The sequence below is a fragment of the Cryptomeria japonica genome, chromosome 1 (assembly GCF_030272615.1).
Source record: "Cryptomeria japonica chromosome 1, Sugi_1.0, whole genome shotgun sequence".
In the NCBI taxonomy this organism is placed as follows: Eukaryota; Viridiplantae; Streptophyta; class Pinopsida; order Cupressales; family Cupressaceae; genus Cryptomeria; species Cryptomeria japonica.
Window position 1 is genome coordinate 524467019 of NC_081405.1, and position 19725 is coordinate 524486743.

Here is a 19725-nt window from a genome sequence, read left to right on the forward strand (position 1 = left end):
TGGGATCAATCAAGTTAAATCTTCTTTTGAACTTGGACCAAAAAAATTGTTCATTCCCCTTCCAACAATGTTTAATACCGCCACTTTTGTCATCACCATGTTCAATCATGTTAAAATCTCCTACAAAATTCCAGTGTACATTCAGTAATCCGGTTGTTAGCCAGTCCCAAAGTCTAGCTCTATCTCTATAGTCATTAGCAGCATAGATGTTGCAAATACCAAAAACACAATCTTTCTCCTTAAAGGTAACCCACAAGGCTCTTTGATAGGGAGAGACACCATTAGTAATGATCTTATCAGCCCACTTGGGGCCAACCATAATGGCAGTGCCACCTTTACCCCTCTCATGATTGGAATGAAACCCTATGGCCCGATCCCACAGAAATCTCAACATATTATAGGCTTAAAACCCCACCACCTTGATCTCTTGAAGACATATAATGTCTTTTTGCTTGATGCTATTACACCATTTTCTAACAACATATTTTTTATCAAGCATTTCCAGGCCCCTAACATTCCAACTATGTATGTGCATCATCATAAGAACTTATTTGGAGGAGGGTTTCTGATTCTTGTATAGTCTATTAAAGCATTTAGGAACCTCATTAACTTTCTTGCAATTATCATTGGAGAGAGATTGTCTATCATTTTTCTTTTCTTTCTCATTTTTTTACTAACCACTTCAATGAATTGCTCATCATTACTATTATTCACTAAGCCATCTGAGCCAAAGGGTACAATCTTCCTATCAATAGAATCATCCACCATGGAGTTCATGATACTAGGTAAGGGATTACTCACCCTCAAGTTAGATGGGACTAGGGTGGCATTTCTTAAAAGATCAACCTTCTCCTTAATACTTGCAAGAGCAATTTGTTGGGCATTTAACCTAGGTTGGAGAGAGGGATTCACAACCCTTCCTTGATCAGGGAAAGGAGGATTAGAATGTACTGATTGATACTTGCCAAGGTTCTTGGAGGGATCATTAATGCAGGGGGCTTGAACAACCTCATATTCATCCTCAAACAGAGGATTTGAAAGACTAACAAATTTATTTCCATTACTATCACCAGTAGGGCATTCTAGGCTAGATTTAATAGTCTCTTGGCCTATATCGGAATGAGTATACATGGGTATAGAGACCCCCTCTTTCGAGGAAGAAACAACTTTTGGCATTATGCTATTATCACTCCTCAACTTATTACTATTATCAACATTAAAATTAGCATAATGAGATTTCTTCAGAGAAGGGCAGACTTTTCTTACATGTCCATTATTTTTACAGAAAAAACATGCCCCCAAGTTACCCAACAAGGACACTTCCCAAGCATAGTTTTCACCTTCAAATTTTAGAGAGATGATGTCACGAAACACTATCTCGGGGTCAAGAGAAATGAGTTCTCGAGCATTCAAATGGGGGAGGGTAGTTCTTGAGCCTTCGATTGCAGAACGGAGCCCAGGGGCTTTAAAATCTAAGCGATGAAAGGCCAAAATTGAGGCTGTAGGGTTTCAATTTCAACCCAATTGGGGGATGAACGACCAATTACCAGCTTTGCATTCCCTTTGGGGGGCCAAGGAAAAGCCCTAAATAGAGAGTGTCCGACATTCCAAAAGTTTTTTTTCAGAACTTTATCTTGCATATTATGAGACCTAAAGAAAATTTTAAACAAGCCCTTCTAAATCATTCTATAGAAATTAACATGAATTCCTAATTTTCTACCCCACACATTAGCAGTCCAATCATCAAGAAACTTCCTCGAAGGCAATGATTCTCTATTCATACAGAAAACTACAATATTTCTTAACCAAGATTGTTTGACCCTAATAGCCTTAACCATATCCTCATTAGGCGACAGGGAGAGGCTTTTCAACCTGAGAGGATGAGACTTACCATTTCCTCCTCCTCAGGGGTCGTCTGCCGCTCTATCATCCCCGAGTTTATGTCTATCTCTATTAGTTATGGTTCCTCTTGAGGTGGTCTCCAGGTTCATGCACTCAGGCCTGCAAAAGGATCCATTAAAACATGCAAAAGGTAGACAAATGGTGGCCAAATGCTCTGAAACCACTACCTTGTAAGATAGTTTTTCATGCTCTTCCTTCTACGGAATGGCAACCTCGTGTCCCAAACCTCCTTCGTTATTAATGATGCTATTCTCATCATTCCTTCGAGAGGGATCTTCATTACTCAGACTACCCATCAATCTCACATGAGTGACCTCAATGAAAAGGCACAAATGAAACCTAAGTCCAGAGGCAAATTGGTACACAAAAAACAAGCATGCCGAAGGAAGGGGAAAAATAAAGAAGAGAACAGGGTATGACAAAGGCAAACATGAGGCGAAAAAAGAAAATCATTCCCTTCAAGATTGAAAACCGCACAAGAAAGAGGACACACATCACCTGATAAGACACCACGATGACCTCACAAGAAAACGCCAACAGATTAGTTCAAAATCTGAGGAAGGTGATAGGGCATCCTCCCTGGATCCATACAAGTTGTAGAGCACACTCTTTAGTTTTTTGATCTCACCCAATCTCAACACTAATTTTAAAAATCATAATTTTGAAAATAAAGTTTACCCCCATTCCTTCACCTGAGCTCCTTCTTGACCCCAACTTGGTAGTAAGTAAGACCAAGGTAAGGTATAAGGGCCTTGGGCTAGGTCATGAGGACACTCTAGAGGTAAAACAAAACATAAGCCCCCTGTCCTAAATGTTTTATGAATATTTTTTAAAAAAGTATGAATTGTTACTAAAATAATTCACAATTGATAATTATAAATAACCCTCGCAACATAAGCCCCCTTTCTTCACCTCAACTCTTTCCTGACCCCAACTTGACAGTAAGTAAGACCAAGGTAAGGCAGATAGACATTGTTGTGGGTCATGGGGGATGCCTCTAATTTAAAAAAAAACATAGTCCCCCCTTCTTAATAGGCCAAGATCATTTCTTTAAGGTTTGTGTCTCGTTTTCTTTGCATTTTTTTTTAGTTTACGTTTTTACTTAAGAATTTATTTATTTTGATCTCAACACTAAATTATAAATCACAATTTTGAAAATAAATTTTACCCCCTTTCCTTCGTCTGAACTTCTTCTTGACCCCAACTTGGCAGTAAGTAAGACCAAGGTAAGGCATACGGGTCTTGGACTGCATCACTGGGATACTTTAGAGGTTAGAAAAAACATAAGCACTATTCCTAAATGTTTTATAAATATTTTTTAAAAAAGTATGAATTGTTACTAAAATAATGCACAATCGATAATTATAAATAATCCTTGCAACATAAACCCCATTTTTTTGCCTCAACTCCTTCCTGACCCCAACTTGACAATAAGTAAGACCAAGGTAAGATGGACAGGTGTTGGTTTGGGTCGTGGAGAATGCCTTTAATTTTAAAAAAATCATAGTCCCTCCCTTCTTAATAGGCTAAGACCATTTTTTAAGGTTTGTGTCTCATTTTCTTTGCTTTTTTTTTTTTAGTTTATGTTTTATTTAAGTATTTAGTTATTTTGATCTCAACACTAAATTTAAAAATCACAATTTTTAAAATGAAATTTACCCCCTTTCCTTCACTTGAGCTCCTTCTTGACCCCAACTTGGCAGTAAGTAAGACCAAGGTAAGGCAGAAGGGCCTTGGGCTAGGTCACGAGGATAATCTAGAGATAAAAAAAAAAAAAGCCTCCATTTCTTAAATGTTTTATGAATATTTTTAATAAAAGTATGAATTGTTAATAAAATAATGCACAATCGATAATTATAAACAACCCTCACAACATAAGCCCCCTTCCTTCACCTCAACTCCTTCCCGACCCCAACTTGGCAGTAAGTAGGACCAAGGTAAGGCGGATAGACGTTGGTGTGGGTCGTGGGGAACGCCTCTAATTTAAAAAAAAACATAGTCCCCCCTTCTTAATAGGCCAAGACCATTTTTGTAAAGTTTGTGTCTCATTTTATTTGTGTTTTTTTTTAGTTTATGTTTTTATTTAAGAATTTATTTATTTTGATCTCAGCACTAAATTTACAAATCATAATTTTGAATATAAATTTTACCCCCTTTCCTTCGTCTGAGCTTCTTCTTGATCCCAACTTGGCAGTCAGTAAGACCAAGGTAAGGTAGACGGGCCTTGGGCTAGGTCACGGAGATATTCTAGAGGTGAAAAAAAAACATAAGCCCCCTTCTTAAATATTTTATGAATATAATGCACAATGGATAATTATAAATAACCCTCGCAACATAACCTTTTTTTTTTTCTTCGCCTCAACTCCTTCCTGATTCCAACTTGGTAGTAAGTAAAACCAAGGTAAGACGGGCAAACATTGGGTTGGGTTGTGGGGAATGCCTCTAATTTAAAAAAAACCATAAGCCCCCTTCTTAATAGGCCAAGACCATACTTTAAGGTTTGTGTCTCATTTTCTTTGATTTTTTTTTAGTTTATGTTTTATTTAAGAATTTATTAATTTTGATCTCAACATTAAATGTAAAAAATCACAATTCTGAAAATAAATTTTAGCCCCCTTCTTTCGCCTCACAACATAAACCCCCTTCTTTCACCTCAGCTCCTTGACCCCAATTTGATAGTAAGTAAGACCAAGGTAAGGTGGACATGCGTTGGTGTGGGTCGTGGGGAATGCCTCTATTGGCAGTGGGCCATCGTCCCTCGCATGGATTCGGGACATGGTTTAACAGCGTCCTGTGGATTCTATAAGTCTAGTGGTTGTATCGAGTATTGATAGGTCGATCTTTTGGTGTAACGGAAACCACACTTGTAACAAGTGGTATCAGAGCTTGGTCACAGGTTCAAATCACACAGGCCGCAGCGAGTGACACTAGGAGGGGGATTGTTGGCAGTGGGCCATCGTCCCTCATGACATGGTTTAACAACCTCCTGTGGATTCTATAAGTCTAGTGGTTGTATCGGGCATTGATAGGTCGATCTTTTGGTGCAACAACAACCACACTTGTAATAGCCTCTAATTTAAAAAAAAACGTAGTCCCCCCTTCTTAATAGGCCAAGACCTTTTTTTTAAGGTTTGTGTCTTATTTTCTTTGCATTTTTTTTTAGTTTACAATTTTGTTTAAGAATTTATTTATTTTGATCTCAACACTAAATTTACAAATCACGATTTTGAAAATAAATTTTACTCCCTTTCCTTCATTTGAGCTTCTTCTTGACTCCAACTTGGCAATAAGTAATACCAAGGTAAGGTAGATGGTCCTTGGGCTAGGTCACAAGGATATTCTAGAGGTGAAAAAAAAACATAAGCCCCCTTCTTAAATGTTTTATGAATATTTAAAAAATAAGTATGAATTGTTACTAAAATAATGCACAATGGATAATTATAAATAACCTTTGCAACATAAGCCTCTTTTTTCTTCATCTCAACTCCTTCCTGATTTCAAGTTGGTAGTAAGTAAAACCAAAGTAAGACGGACAGACATTGGGCTTGGTCATAGGGAATGCCTCTAATTTTTTTAAAAAAACATAAGCCCCTTTCTTAATAGGCCAAGACCATACTTTAAGGTTTGTGTTTCATTTTTTCTTTGATTTTTTTTTAGTTTATGTTTTATTTAAGAATTTATTAATTTTGATCTCAACATTAAATTTAAAAATCACAATTCTAAAAATAAATTTTAGCCCCCTTCTTTCGCCTCACAACATAAACCACCTTCTTTCACCTCAACTCCTTCTTGACCCCAACCTGGCAGTAAGTAAGACCAAGGTAAGGTAGACGGGTCTTAGACTGGGACACGAGGATACTATAGAGGTAAAATAAAAATAACCCCCCTTCCTATATATATATGAATTGTTACTAAAATTATGCACACTTGATAATTATTCCTTCGCCTCAACTCCTTCCTGACCCCAACTTGACAGTAACTAAGACCAAGGTAAAGTGAATATGCATTGGGCTAGATCGTGAGAAATGCCTCTAATTTAAAAAAAAAACATAAGCCCCCTTACTAAATGTTTTATGAATATTTCAAAAGAATTGTTAATAAAATAATGCACAAAGAAAAGTTTACTCACTATAAAAATATCATTTAGAAAGCAAAAGAATTTCACCATAATTATTTAAAAACACATTTTGACTCAACATATTAATACTATGTAAATAATTTTTATTATAAATAAAATAAAATATATTGTGTCGCGTCGTGTCGTGTGTAGTATGATGTGTATTTTTGTGTTGTGTTGTTTTGTGGTTGTCTTAGGTCAATTAGGGGAGGCCAAACAAGCTTCCACCTTCACATGGTCGGCCTTGTTAGTAGAGAATGTTTGAAAAATATTCTTGAAGCTAAGAAAAGTTTGTGTAAATATATTCATTTAAAATAAATAATATTATATGCATGTTGAAATTCTCAAATAAAAAAAAAATTATAGGCTTAATTATAATTAGTTCGTTTATCATTAGTAGTGTAAGAGTCTAATCTCAAACTCTAATAAGAATATGCTAGTGATATATATATATATATATATATATATATATATATATATATATATATATATATATATATATATATATATATATATATATATATAACATGATTTTTTTTGTTACAACATGATATATATTGTTTCCCTATTGCCTTTGTGGCATATCACTATGTGTGCCTATGATGTGTGAATAAATAATATTTCATATAGTTCATATTATATGCATGTTGCAGTTTTCAAAGTAAATTTAAGAAATTATGAATTCAGAGGTCAAAATAAAAGTATATTTTAATTATTCATTATAGTTCTAGGTATAATTATTTCATTTATCATTAGTAGTGTAAGAACCTTATCTCAAACACTAAAAAGAATACACTAGTGATATAAAAAATGATTTCTTTTTGTTATGACATCTTAGCATATTGTTTCCTATGGCTTTTGTGGCATATCACTATGTGAACATGGGATGTATGTATGACTTAACCACTATGTGTACATATGATGTGTAAATAAATTATATTTTATATAATTTATATTATATGCATGTTGAAATTCCCAAAGTAAAAAAGAAACTGTGATTTCAAAAATTCTCAAAGTACATTTTAATTATTCGTTATAGTTCTAAGTATAATTATTTCATTTATCTCTAGTAGTGTAAGAACCTTATCTCAAACACTAAAAATAACACACTAGTGATATAAAACATGATTTCTTTTTGTTATGACATCTTAGCATATTGTTTCCTATGGCTTTTGTGGCATATCACTATGTGAACATGGGATGTATGCATGACTTAACTACTATGTGTACCTATGATGTCTGTACATAAATTATATTTTATATGGTTTATATTATATGCATGTCAAAATTTCTAAAGTAAAAAGAAATTGTGATTTCAAAAATTCTCAAAGTAAATTTAAGAAATTGTGAATTCAGAAGTGAAAATAAAAGTACATTTTAATTATTCATTATAGTTCTAGGTATAATTATTTTATTTATCATTAGCAGTGTAAGAACCTTATCTCAAACACTAAAAAGAACACACTAGTGATATAAAACATGATTTATTTTTGTTATGACATCTTAGCATATTCTTTCCCTATGGCTTTTGTGGTATGTCACTATGTGAACATGGGATGTATGCATGACTTAACCACTATGTGTACCTATGATGTGCGTAAATAAATTATATTTTATATAGTTTATATTATATGCATGTTGAAATTCCCAAAGAAAAGAAATTGTGATTTCAAAGGTGAAATAAATGTATATTTTAATTATTCATTATTACTCTTATAATACTTTCCTTTATCATTAGTAGTGTAAGAACCTTATCTCAAACACTAAAAAGAACATACTAGTGATATCAAATATGATTTATTTTGGCTATTACATCTTAGTATATTGTTCCCCTATGGCTTTTGTGGCATATCACTATGTGAACATGTGATATATGCATGACTTAACCACTATGTGTACCTATGATGTGTGTATGAGCTACCTTGTTCTAGTTTAGACATATTTTTGTTAGTCGTAAGGAGGTGGTAGAAGTTAGGATCCACTAAATCAAACGTTTAGCAAGTTGTTGACATATCATTAATATCTATATGTTGTATTTTGAAAGGCAAACCTTGGATACGACAACTAGTATGTGATGTTTGTAATGAAGTTATAAGGCACTGAGAGGGGGGGGTGAATCAGTGATAGTAAAAACAATACAAATTTGAATATCAATTTCACCAACTTAAAACTCAATAGGCATGTAAGAAATAACACCAAGTATGCAATTACCACACAAAGCATAAACCACATGACACGAGTTTATACACGGAAAACTCAAATGGGAAAAACCATGGTGGGAGTTAGTACCCACAAGATCCACTATTTGTGGTATAGAGATATGACTGGTTAAGGTCTATAACATCCAGTTAGGGGAACACCTTGTTAGAAGTGTCTAAGTTCGGTTAAGATCTTTAAAAAGGCCTGTGAGGACCAACCCTGTTAAGAGATACCCAAATTATTGGGATTTGAAAACACAAGCTAATGTGTCACCTAGCTAGAGGATTTAATGATGAGAACTGTTAAGATCTAACTGCACCTTGCTAGGAGTGACCTTATAAGAGGTTTTTCTTGTTGCAACTATTAGGAAGACAATAAGTACAAATAATCTCAATATAACACCTTGTGATGTTGGATTTTTTTTCCAATTTTGTTGTTTGACTGTGTTTTTTTTAGTCTCTTTTTTGCACTCTGGGAGCCATAGAATGAGCAACCAAACTCCATTTTTTGAAAACTTTGTAGCATTGGAAAGCTTGTCCTGTGTAATTTCCAGCCATCTAAGTTTTCTTTCTAGATTCTACTCCAGGAATATATTCTTTAGTTTTTTCTTTTTCAGCACTCTATGGATATCGTGGTTGTTTCAAGTCCTGCGATCTCTTCTCTGAGTAGGATGCCTCTATTTTGGTTCTCCTTTCCAGTCATATGAGTTTTCTTTCCAGATTCTGGTCCAGGTATATTTTATTCATTTTTTTCTTTTCTGCACTTTGGTAAGTATCTTGGATGTTTCAGGTCCTGGGATTTCTTTCTTTGAGTAGGATGTCTCATCTTTGGTTGATGTTTGCCTTTGCTTGCCTTTTGATTCGAGTAGTGTCATTTGAGGCCACTCATACAAATTACAATCTTCTGTACTTGGTCATGTTCTATTTTAGTGGAGGTTCTTCAGATCATTAGTTACTTTGATAGTGTTTGTAGGTTCTTCATGCTAACCTGGCTAACCCAAACAACTACCCTTGTGGTTTCTTTTATAAACACAAGCTCCCACAAAACCACTAAGTGGTATTACATCAAAACTATGTGACAATAAAATATAATATTTTTCCTACCTACCCTTGACCCACATTTAATATTGGGTACTTAATCACAATTACATTCCCCACTATTAACTAAATACAATATAATAATATCAATGCATCAATACAACTCATCAAGTGGTTACAAAAATATTCTAAGGGAATCTCTACATGTTGCATATCCATCTAGGTGCAACAATACAAAATGATATTACAAAAGAATTCCATGTCCACCTCACACAATACTAGAATAATACAACAATGAAACATTATTATGCAATGTGTACAACACCATTTTCCCAACATTCTCCCACTTGTTGTATACATTGCATAAGGGCCAAGAAGTAATCCATCACATGAACAAGAGACTGATCTCTCCATGCACATATACCATCATGGAATCCAAGTGCTCCATGTGATCCATCAAGATTTCAGTGGATCTGATTCCTTGCAATTCAATCCTATTCATGTTTCCCTATCAATTTTTTTGTATCTTGCCTTGAAGAGGCAATCTTCAATGTTAAATCCTTATTGTATATTTCCCTAATGTTGTGCACCTTAGTCTTGTAAGCCATCTTAGGGGCAAGGAGCTCCTTGGCCTCTGGCCTAAACATTGTAACTTGTTTATCATATATTGAAAGTCCTTCTTCTTACTTTTTCCATCTCTATTTGGAGTACAGTTTTTTTCCCACATGGTTTTCTCTATTTCTCCGGTTCATAGAGATTTGGTTGTATTTGGGTACCTGATCAGGCTTTGTTGTCGGGACCCATCTTTCTTGCTTTCAGTAGTTGTTCTAGGTTTTAGCTTCTCCCTAAGTCTAGCTTAAGGGGGGGTGTTAGAGTATTTGGGTATTTACTTGATTAATTAAACAATATTTGTTTAATTATTTAAGTTCCCTTTATCTCTTTTACACTTAAGCTAACTTTAGGTGCATAATAATTAATTCTTTTATTAATTATTAAGTGCAAGACTAGTTTTTCCTTTTTAGGGTTTCTTGAACTATTAAAGGTTGAGTTATTTTCATTGTATTGTAAGGATTATCATATTACACATTTTTGTGAATATTGAACTCTCATCTTTTTGAGCATATTTTCTGTGTATTTGTTTTAATCCGTTATTTGTTTCCTTGCTTCTCCTTGTAACAGGTTTTTCAGCTTGCAGAGATCATTTGGGCTCCTGTGGTGTTATGTTTCTCAACTCTCACAAACATCACAAAGACTTCATCTCTCAACTCCTCTGATCTTCGCACTATCAAAAATACAAAATTTGCTCATCACATCTCACACTATCAAGCTCATGTATATATCCTTTCATACCTCATCACATAATTAATATTATCATAAGGTCAGCTAGAACCTAGGGAATTGTAATAAGGTTCTAGCCGACCTTATGTTCGGCCACTAACATAACAAATCCAATTCTATGTTGTTTTACAGATCTAAGTGATTTTCATCACTACCGATTAACTGTGTTTCTTGATCTCTGGCTTGTTGATCAAATATCATTCATCTGATCAAATCTACTCATGTGGTCATGAATTTATCTTCATTCTGATAGTCATCAACGTTTTTGCAAACCACATTCCTTCATCCTTCATGGATTTTATGTACCAGTTGTCAGTGTGAAACTCTCAGTCATTTTACCGGTTGAAGTCCTAATTACCAGTTCTTGTGAAACTGTCTTTGCTTTACCAATTAAGTTTAGTCGGTTGAATTGTAGGACTTAGATGACTTGAAGAAACATAGTTTCCATCAATGAAAACATACAAAATAGTCATCATACATAAATCTAATCTCTATGCACAACATAAATATACTAGTTGCATCAAGCAAACACACTTTGCATTCCATTACATTGCCGCTTGACCAAATGATCAAATGCCAACAATCTCCCTTTGGCATTGATGGCAACACTTAGGGAAAAAAAATTCAACTAAGTGTGCAACACAAAAAGTGACTATATATAGAATACATGGACTCATACGGACACATACTCCCCCTTAGTAATTGTTGCCATTACAAAAATAAAATCATTACTCCCCTTTACAATACATAAAAAAATTTGACTCTTAAACTAATTCTACTCCCCCTTTGACAACAATGCCAAATAGAAAAGTAAAATACATACATTACATCAAAATTCATCATAAAAAATTGCATATATAGACATATAAGAGAGTTTTGAAGTCTTTACAATGCAATTTTCAAGAAAATACCACTTAAATGAAACTTTAACTGCTTAAGGTGATTGTCCCATGCTTCTAACAGTGTTTGAGTAATCTCAACATGTGTCAAGATCTGAGCTACAAACTCCTCCATAACATCAACTATACTCATCTTTGAGGTAGCCAAAATTGCTTCAGATTCCTTGTATGCTCTCTGTAGAATCTCAACTTTTAGAATTAACTGATTCTTTAGCTCCTTCAAGGATCTTATCCACTTCACTTGTTCAAAATCATAAATTTCTAATATGTGTTGTAAGGCATCAACTAATTTACCAAAAATCAAAGCAGAGTCCCGTACGGGTATGCAAGCTTTACTTATCCTTTCTAGTTCCTTCTCTGTATCTTCTCTCTTTTTCTTTAAGTTGGAACAGAATAATGATACTTTAGATATACCGGACAAAATTTTACCTCCAGTTTCTATTCCGGTTTTCAAAAGATCTTTATTCACTATTAAAGCAACCTTACCTTTGTCAATTTTTGAAATCAATTGTTCTCCCCTTCTCTTCTTGTAATCTTTTTCTGCTAAAGCATGAGCTGCCTCTTCAAGTGATTTTAGTTGTTCACTAGCATCAACAACTAATTGTCCAAGTTTTTCAATAGGGTTAGCCAAATGTTTTGTATTAGTCTCCGGTAGGAGACTTGACAAAATTTCAACAACAGTTTGAATGGTCTCTACTTCTCATTTCTTCTCTTTCAACCTCTTCTTATGTGCATGGGATTGCATAGAAGTAGCAATCTCCATTAACTCAAAAGAACTTAGATTGTCCATATCTATAGGACCTTTAATAATCTTGTAGTCCTCATCATCATCATCATCATCATCATCGATCAAGGTTTTCTTCTTCTTCTCTTGATCCTTATTATCTGTCTTCTCTTTTTTCTCTATCTTTTCTTCCTTTGTTTTCTCTTTCCCTGTCTCTATTTGTTCCTTATGTGTTGTTGTAGTGATTGGTGGCAGTTGACTTTCAACATGATGTTCCTTTACTAGTGGTGGTTGCATTTCCACACTTTCTTCAGTAGTCGGTGCCTCCTCTACCTTCTTTTCCTTAGCCATATCCTTCTGGCTATCATTGATAGCATCATTTACATTTGTATCTATGGTTTCATTTACCAGTGGAGTTTGGGTTCCTGCGGATTGAGCATTCACTGGTTGCTCACTTGAGCTCTTATCAGTTTTCTTCTCACATTCATTGTTTGCATCTTGTTGTTTCTCTTGGGGATCATCCATTTGTACATTAATATCTACTACATTTATATTATCTCTGGTATTGTCAACATTATCTATCATTATTAACTATATTACTGATGTCGTCATCATCTGGTATATCTATAGGCTTAGTATCAACAGGGTCATTGTACAAGTACTTATTATCTAACTCTAAATCTGTAGGCTTAACACCCTCAGTAAAATCTTCTCCCTTTAACTTATCAGGTGTATCATCCTCATCTTCTTCATCTTTTTCTTCTTCTTCAGGGATGAGACCTAAAGATTTATTTATCAAAATTTCAGTCTCCTTTTGGACTGATTTAGTATCACCTATCAACATTCTAGTCAGTCTTTTCTTTGATGTAAGAAAATATTTTGCATTTACTTGTGCATCTTTTATTTCTTCCTCACTGGCTTCCAATTGCAAGTACTTAAGAGTGTAATCAATAAATTCTTTATCCTGTCTAATGGCGGCTTTCCATCTTGCATCAATAATATTATACAAAGTGTCTAGAATTTTCCCTTGTAGCTCAATGAGTGCTCTGCTATATTTGTTCATACTGAAGATGACTGCATCTTCAATCTCCCTTCATTGACTTTCAGACAAATGAGTAAATATTATGTTTAAACCTTTGTAAATACCATACTCCTTAATAATTCTAATCATTCTATGAAAGAATCCTCAAGTGTCAATTATTTTGTAGCTACTTTAGCTTTTCGAGTAGTCTTCTGCTTCTTAGCACTTGCCCTTAATTCTTTCTTATCTTCTTCTGATTCTATTTCCTCTATATCTGTCATCGATTTGTGAGCTTTCTCCTTCTTTCTTTTTCCAATTTGGGTAGGCACAACAAGAGGTTCAATAGTTTTACCTTGCCTTCAGAATTGTATTTTAGAGGGTTTCCCTCTTGGAGATTCAGTAGGCCTCCCCTTAGGTTCTTCTACATTCTTCTTCTCAGTTGCTTTGGTTTCTCTAGTCTTACCGATGGGGGTACCAATTGGTACACTGGAAGTTCCACCTTGTTGAGCCTCATATTTGGCTCTTGCTGTAGCTATATGTTCTTTTGTGAATGTGACCTTGTTAGCAAAGGCATGTACCTCTTTTCTTATTTTCTTTGCAATCACTAGTTTCTATAATTTAGAATGCACTTCCAGTTCTCCTTGTAGGTTCCAAAACTCTTAGCAGTGGTATCAACTAGTTGAGCTAACAAATTATCAACATAAGCAACAAGTAGATCTTTATCTACTTCATAACCCATGGGCATTACCCATGTGGTCCTAGGAATAAAAACTTCCATGAAGCATGTATTTGTATCTGTATACACCTAAAAATGGTCTGAAGATAATTAATCGAATAAGCAATTATTTAATTAATCCTCCTTCGCAATTTAATTGAATTCATCAAACAATTTGATTAAATTCTCCCATTCATCTACTTATTAATAAATCTAAGGATTTGTTTAATAGGTTCATTTCAATAATCTCCTTTAATGAATTCACCCCATCAAATCCATTTCTTCTAAATCCATTAATTAATTAAAACAAATCAAATTACGAGTTGTTGAAATTAATTAGCCTTTTCCTATTATTTGAATTTTCAAATTCAAATTCTCCTAACTTCTGACCACCTAACCTAACCACTCCTAAACCTAACCCATTCCATCTAAACCCAGGTTTGCCTAACCCCATCCTAGCTTGCACATCCTAACCACCATGTTCCCTTTCCATGGACACTTTGCCCTCTCATGAGAAAAGCTTCTTAACACTTGTCACCAAGTGTTCCCTTCCAACCAAACCCCTTTTCCTACCTACCACCAATTGTCTCCTTTCATCCAACCTCTTCTTCACCCACCTCCAATTCAACCATTGGTATCTTCAAACTTAATCTCAACCGTTGATTCATGCCATATCACCCCTGACCTTGGAAAATCCTATAAATAAAACCCATTTTGGAGCTCAAAGGATCCCGATCATAATCCATCCTATTTGCATTTAAGCATTGTTACTATAGGCATATAACTTAGCAATATCATTTTAGCAATGCTATCATGTTCAATTTTAGCTTAAATCTTAGCTTATTTCATAGCAATATCATAGAATCATATATCTTAAATCATTATCTCATCTAGATCATGCATCTTCATCATTTAAATCCACCATTTAAGTGTAGTCAAGTCACTAGAATTTGCATAACCATATTTGAGAGCAAAATTCACACTCGCATTTACTAGGAGGCAATAAATTGATTAGCTATGGTTTTATCTTTCATTGATTTAATTCACTAACCATTGATTGTAAAGATCTATTGTGTGTCTTTGTGTTGCAGCTGCAGGTTCACAGTCCACACTTCACAAACACACGACATTTTGGCACCCACCGTGGGGTCGGAATCATCCTTTTTGGCCTCTCAAGCTTCAACATACTTAATCTCTGTCGGGTCTGAATTAGAATGTCATACGAACTCATTTTTGGCCTAGTACAACATACTTTGTGAGTTGAAGTGACAAGAGATCTTGTATTGTACGAACCTTCAAGAAAATTTTAATGTTGTACTATCTCTCATCTTGACTCATATGAGCTCTTGTCCTAACTCGTATGGTCTCAGAAAGATACTAGCACAAGTGGGTAATGTGTGTCATATGATACTCTGCTACTATGGTTTTTTTTAATTGATTGCATGTTAAGGGTTTGATGCTTTAATTGATTACCACAAATGCTAACTCTGTTCTATTTATGAGATTTTTGGTAGCTTAACTCTTTTCTACAAGACAATTGTCAAAGATACACTTGTCAAAGACATAATTCAAAATGCATAAATGACTACCAACATGTTTATTTTGCAGGCTGCCGAAGAAAATTTGACCAAACTTGGTGTATTCATTAAATTTTTTTAGGCACACTTGTCTTTTGGGCTAAAAATGAACAAACATGTATTTGGTGTTCTGGTGATAGGCATGTATGCCCTCACCTTTCTTAGGGGATCAGAAAGCTAGACTCATCATTTACTTTCATTAGTGCATTTATTTAGTAGGTTTGCCCTCTCAAGGAGTAATAACTCTTATCCTGTAAGGTCGATGAGAGGGGAATGACCTAAGTGGGAATGATTAAACACCAAGTAATTGAACCCACTATAAAATAAATGTGATTTGATGAAAATCAAGTCAACGGTAGTGCTTGGGAATAGCTCTCCTCCGTACCTTCGGGTATAGCAAACCTTGGTTTTCAAGGCTGGGAGACCTCTTAATTGAGTTTATACCTCGATGTGCCAAACAGACCCCTTACTAGTTCCAAGTTAAAATAGAAGCTACTCGATTCACCTCCAAAAGGGGGATAATCTTTATGCAAGAGAGATAGTAACTCTCCCAAGACACTTTCTATATCGTTCCCCCATTAGCATTTGGATTCGGATAATACGACGTTGAGAATCCATTGCATGAGACTCAGTGGTTGTATTCTAATTAGCTATTGGGTGTGTACATAAGTTTGCAAGCAAATGTTTTCTCTCTCAGTCAACTTCCTTAGGGTTTAGCATGCTTGGGGTCACTTATCATATGGAGTGTTTGTTGTGTATTCATCCCTAATTGAAAAATTAGACATCCAAAACTGGAAAACATAAGAAAAACATTAAACTTTAGTTATCAAAATTCAACCAAACAAACACTTTTTATATATGCTCTATTATCTGTTGTACGAGTTAGGATTCTTTGTTGTACTATTTGGTAATCTATAGTATGGTTTAGAAGGAAATGTTATACGAAACTCTACTTTTTAAAAAGAAAATACTACTTTGTCGTATGGTCTAGTATATTTTGTCATTTGAAGCTGCATATCCTGTCGTACGAAACTCTGCATTTGTTAGTCCAAAGCCGTGTCCTGCATACCTTTTTTAGATCTGTCATTTTTTCTCAATCAATTTGCACTAAGCATAAACACCTGTTAATCTATCGCTTGTGCTTAGATTGTCTCTTTGGTTCGCTTGGTCAAGTTATCATCCATCAAAATCAGACTTTAGAACATATACACCTCAAGATTTTCAAGTGCTCACCCTCAACAAGTTCAAAATCTAAACATCTCAAAGTGCATTATCACCCTATTTGATAAACCCATCACTCAAACATAGTTTCTCATCAAGATCTATCATCATCTATCATGAAACTAAAATTTTTGGTCAGGATAATCTTGTCCCACATCATAGGATATATCATTCCTACTGGACTTGGTTCTTATCAAAATCACCATTGCACTCCAAAATTGAAGATCGAATAACTTGCAAACCTTTAAACACTTGAATCCTCTTTTAGTGTCATATCACTCTATCGTATCTACCTTGACAATTGATCCCTTATCAAAAAGACCTTTAGACAATCAAATCCTAGCACAATATCAAACACAACTGTATGCCTATTTTAAATAGAGCTCAGAGACGAAAAATTACAGAGACAAAAATTGAAAGATTAGAAATAACTGAAGAGCATAAAACCATGGAACACGAAGATGAAATACAAGTTGAAGGAGAAATAACAAAACAAAATATATGAGACATCAAGAAAGATCCTAAATTCGACAAATTTATGCAGAAATTATTGGAGGAGGAAAAAGAAAAATATTTCCTAATGTTAGCAAAATCTGGTGCTACACTCCCCAAAGATTTTGATGTGAACAAATTAACACAAAAGAAAAGTGATCCTCCTCCTAATAACAAACAATATGAGGATATTTTTTGTCTCAAAATGAATAACACATCAATTCCTAATAACACCAAAACCAATGAAGAAACTTACATTCCCAAAAGAGATGAAGTAAAATTCTAAATAACATTCAATTCAATGAAAATATGAGAACTAGAGATGAAACAAGAAGAGATCCAGATCCTCCTAGAATGCAAAATCATGATTATTTGAGAACAAATCATGTTGATAATCCTATCACGACTTTAACACAACAACTACAAATAATGCAAACACAAATTCAAGATATGCAAAGAGGAAACATTAGAAGATACTCGCTTCAAGAAATCTGTCCTTATCCATTCAACATAAATTTAAACATGATACCATTTCCTATAGATTGTGAAACTCCTAGATACGAAAAATATGATGAAAGCACTGACCCTCAAGAGCACATATGAGAATTTTGCACAATGAGTATGGAGTTTTCACATGAGGATACCTACTTAATGAGATTATTTCCGAAAAGCTTAACTAGACTAGCTATGGAATGGTTCTCCAAACTTTCACCTGTAATCAGATTATTCTCAGAATTGGTGGATAAGTTTGTTTCATAATACTCTTACAACATGCAACATGAAGTAACAATGCTAGACCTATGTAACGCTAAACAAAATGTTGGAGAACCTTTCATGAAATTTTTACAGTGATAGAGATGGTTAGCCTCGTGGTATCCTTGTACAGTTCCAAAGTATGAAAAAATGGACATATTCATTGACAACTTAAATGATCAAATGAGTTATTATTTAAAAATGCAAGGAAATCAAAGTTTCAAAAAAATGATTGATAATGGAATCATAATGGAGGAAGCCATGATAAAGAAAGGTGAGTTGAAAATATACAAAGAAAGAGTCCATCCTCCTAACAAGAACAACAATACCAACAATCACAATGATAAGCCAAAGTTTTGGAATAGAAATCAAATTGTCATCAATAATGGAATAGTAGATAACAACAATGTAAAACCAAAACAACCAGTTTTCAATTTATCTACTCACTCAGTAGCGGCTCAGTAAAACAATCATCACCAAAAAGCAACTATCAAAAGTTTCTTTCGAAGGCAGTTTACAAACATTGGTGAACCCCTTGGGTCAAAACTAAAGACAATTCTTGCAAACAAATTTATAACTAATATTGTGATTTCCATTGAAACAAGGGACATCACATAGATACTTGTCAGTGATTGAAACATGTCATTCGAGATTTGATTGATAATGGAGTAATAATAGTAGATGGACATACAAAAAATGAATCTCATATAGCTTTTAAAACTTCGCTTCCAAACTATGAGAAAGGTGAATCATTAACAACAAATAATGGTAAGGGTAAAGCAAAGGTAAACTACACTTATACATATGATAATGTGGTAAATGTGATTGTAGTTAAAGAAAAGAAAAATCAAGAACCTATTCATGCTATCACAAGAAGCAAAGCTAAAGTTGTTTTGCTGGGTCCTACCCCTAACATATCATCTACTACAAAACAATATAGTCTAGTGGAACAACTATAGAAAACACCTGCACAAATATCTATCTTAGAACTTTTAAAGATTTCACCTGCACACAAAGAAATTCTTGAACGAGCATTAGTAGATACAACAGTGTCCAAATATCTTGATATCGATCAATTCCAAACCATGGTGGGACACCTCACAACCCCTCATTACATATCATTCACTAAGGAAGATGACATGTCCTTACAATATCCCCACAATGCTCCCCTACATATCAGAGTCATCATTCATAAAACACGAGTTAAACATGTCTTAATAGATAGTGGAGCTGGCCTAAATATCTGTTCATTTAGTCTTGTTCGTGCCTTAGGATATTCAAAAGATGTAGTTGATGTCTAGAAAAGGATCACTATAAAAGACTATGATGAAGAAGAACGTTCCTCCAAGGGAATTGTGATACTACCCATCAGAGTGGGACCTTTGTAGAAAAACATAGCATGCCAAGTTCTAGACTTGGAATTATCATATAATATACTCCTAGGGAGACCATGGATACATGAATTGTAAGTTGTCCCATCAACATACCATCACTGTGTAAAATTTCCATACAATGGAGAGGAAATCATGATCTCTGCATATTCAAAACCTTTTCAATACTGTAGCGATCTAAAAATAGCTCAAGAAGTCATTGTTCCCCATAATAGCGAGGCATCATCTTTGAACACACAATCCAAGGAACAATCATTTGCCTCTATTTTGTCAAGTATGGAAAAACAAATGTATCTAAGAGATCAAGGAAACGAAGAATATTCAATATCACAAATACCA

The 19725-nt window shown here is 34.4% G+C and overlaps 1 long non-coding RNA gene across 1 annotated transcript in view; it reads left to right on the plus strand.

Annotated features, from left to right (window-relative positions):
• The window catches only part of LOC131060217 (uncharacterized), a 39261-nt gene extending 23875 nt beyond the window's left edge, over nt 1–15386 (plus strand). Inside the window, exon 5 of the long non-coding RNA XR_009110313.2 lies at nt 15044–15386. This is a non-coding gene — a long non-coding RNA (uncharacterized LOC131060217). The remainder of the gene's footprint in view (nt 1–15043) is intronic.
• The last annotated feature ends 4339 nt before the right edge of the window (nt 15387–19725 follow it).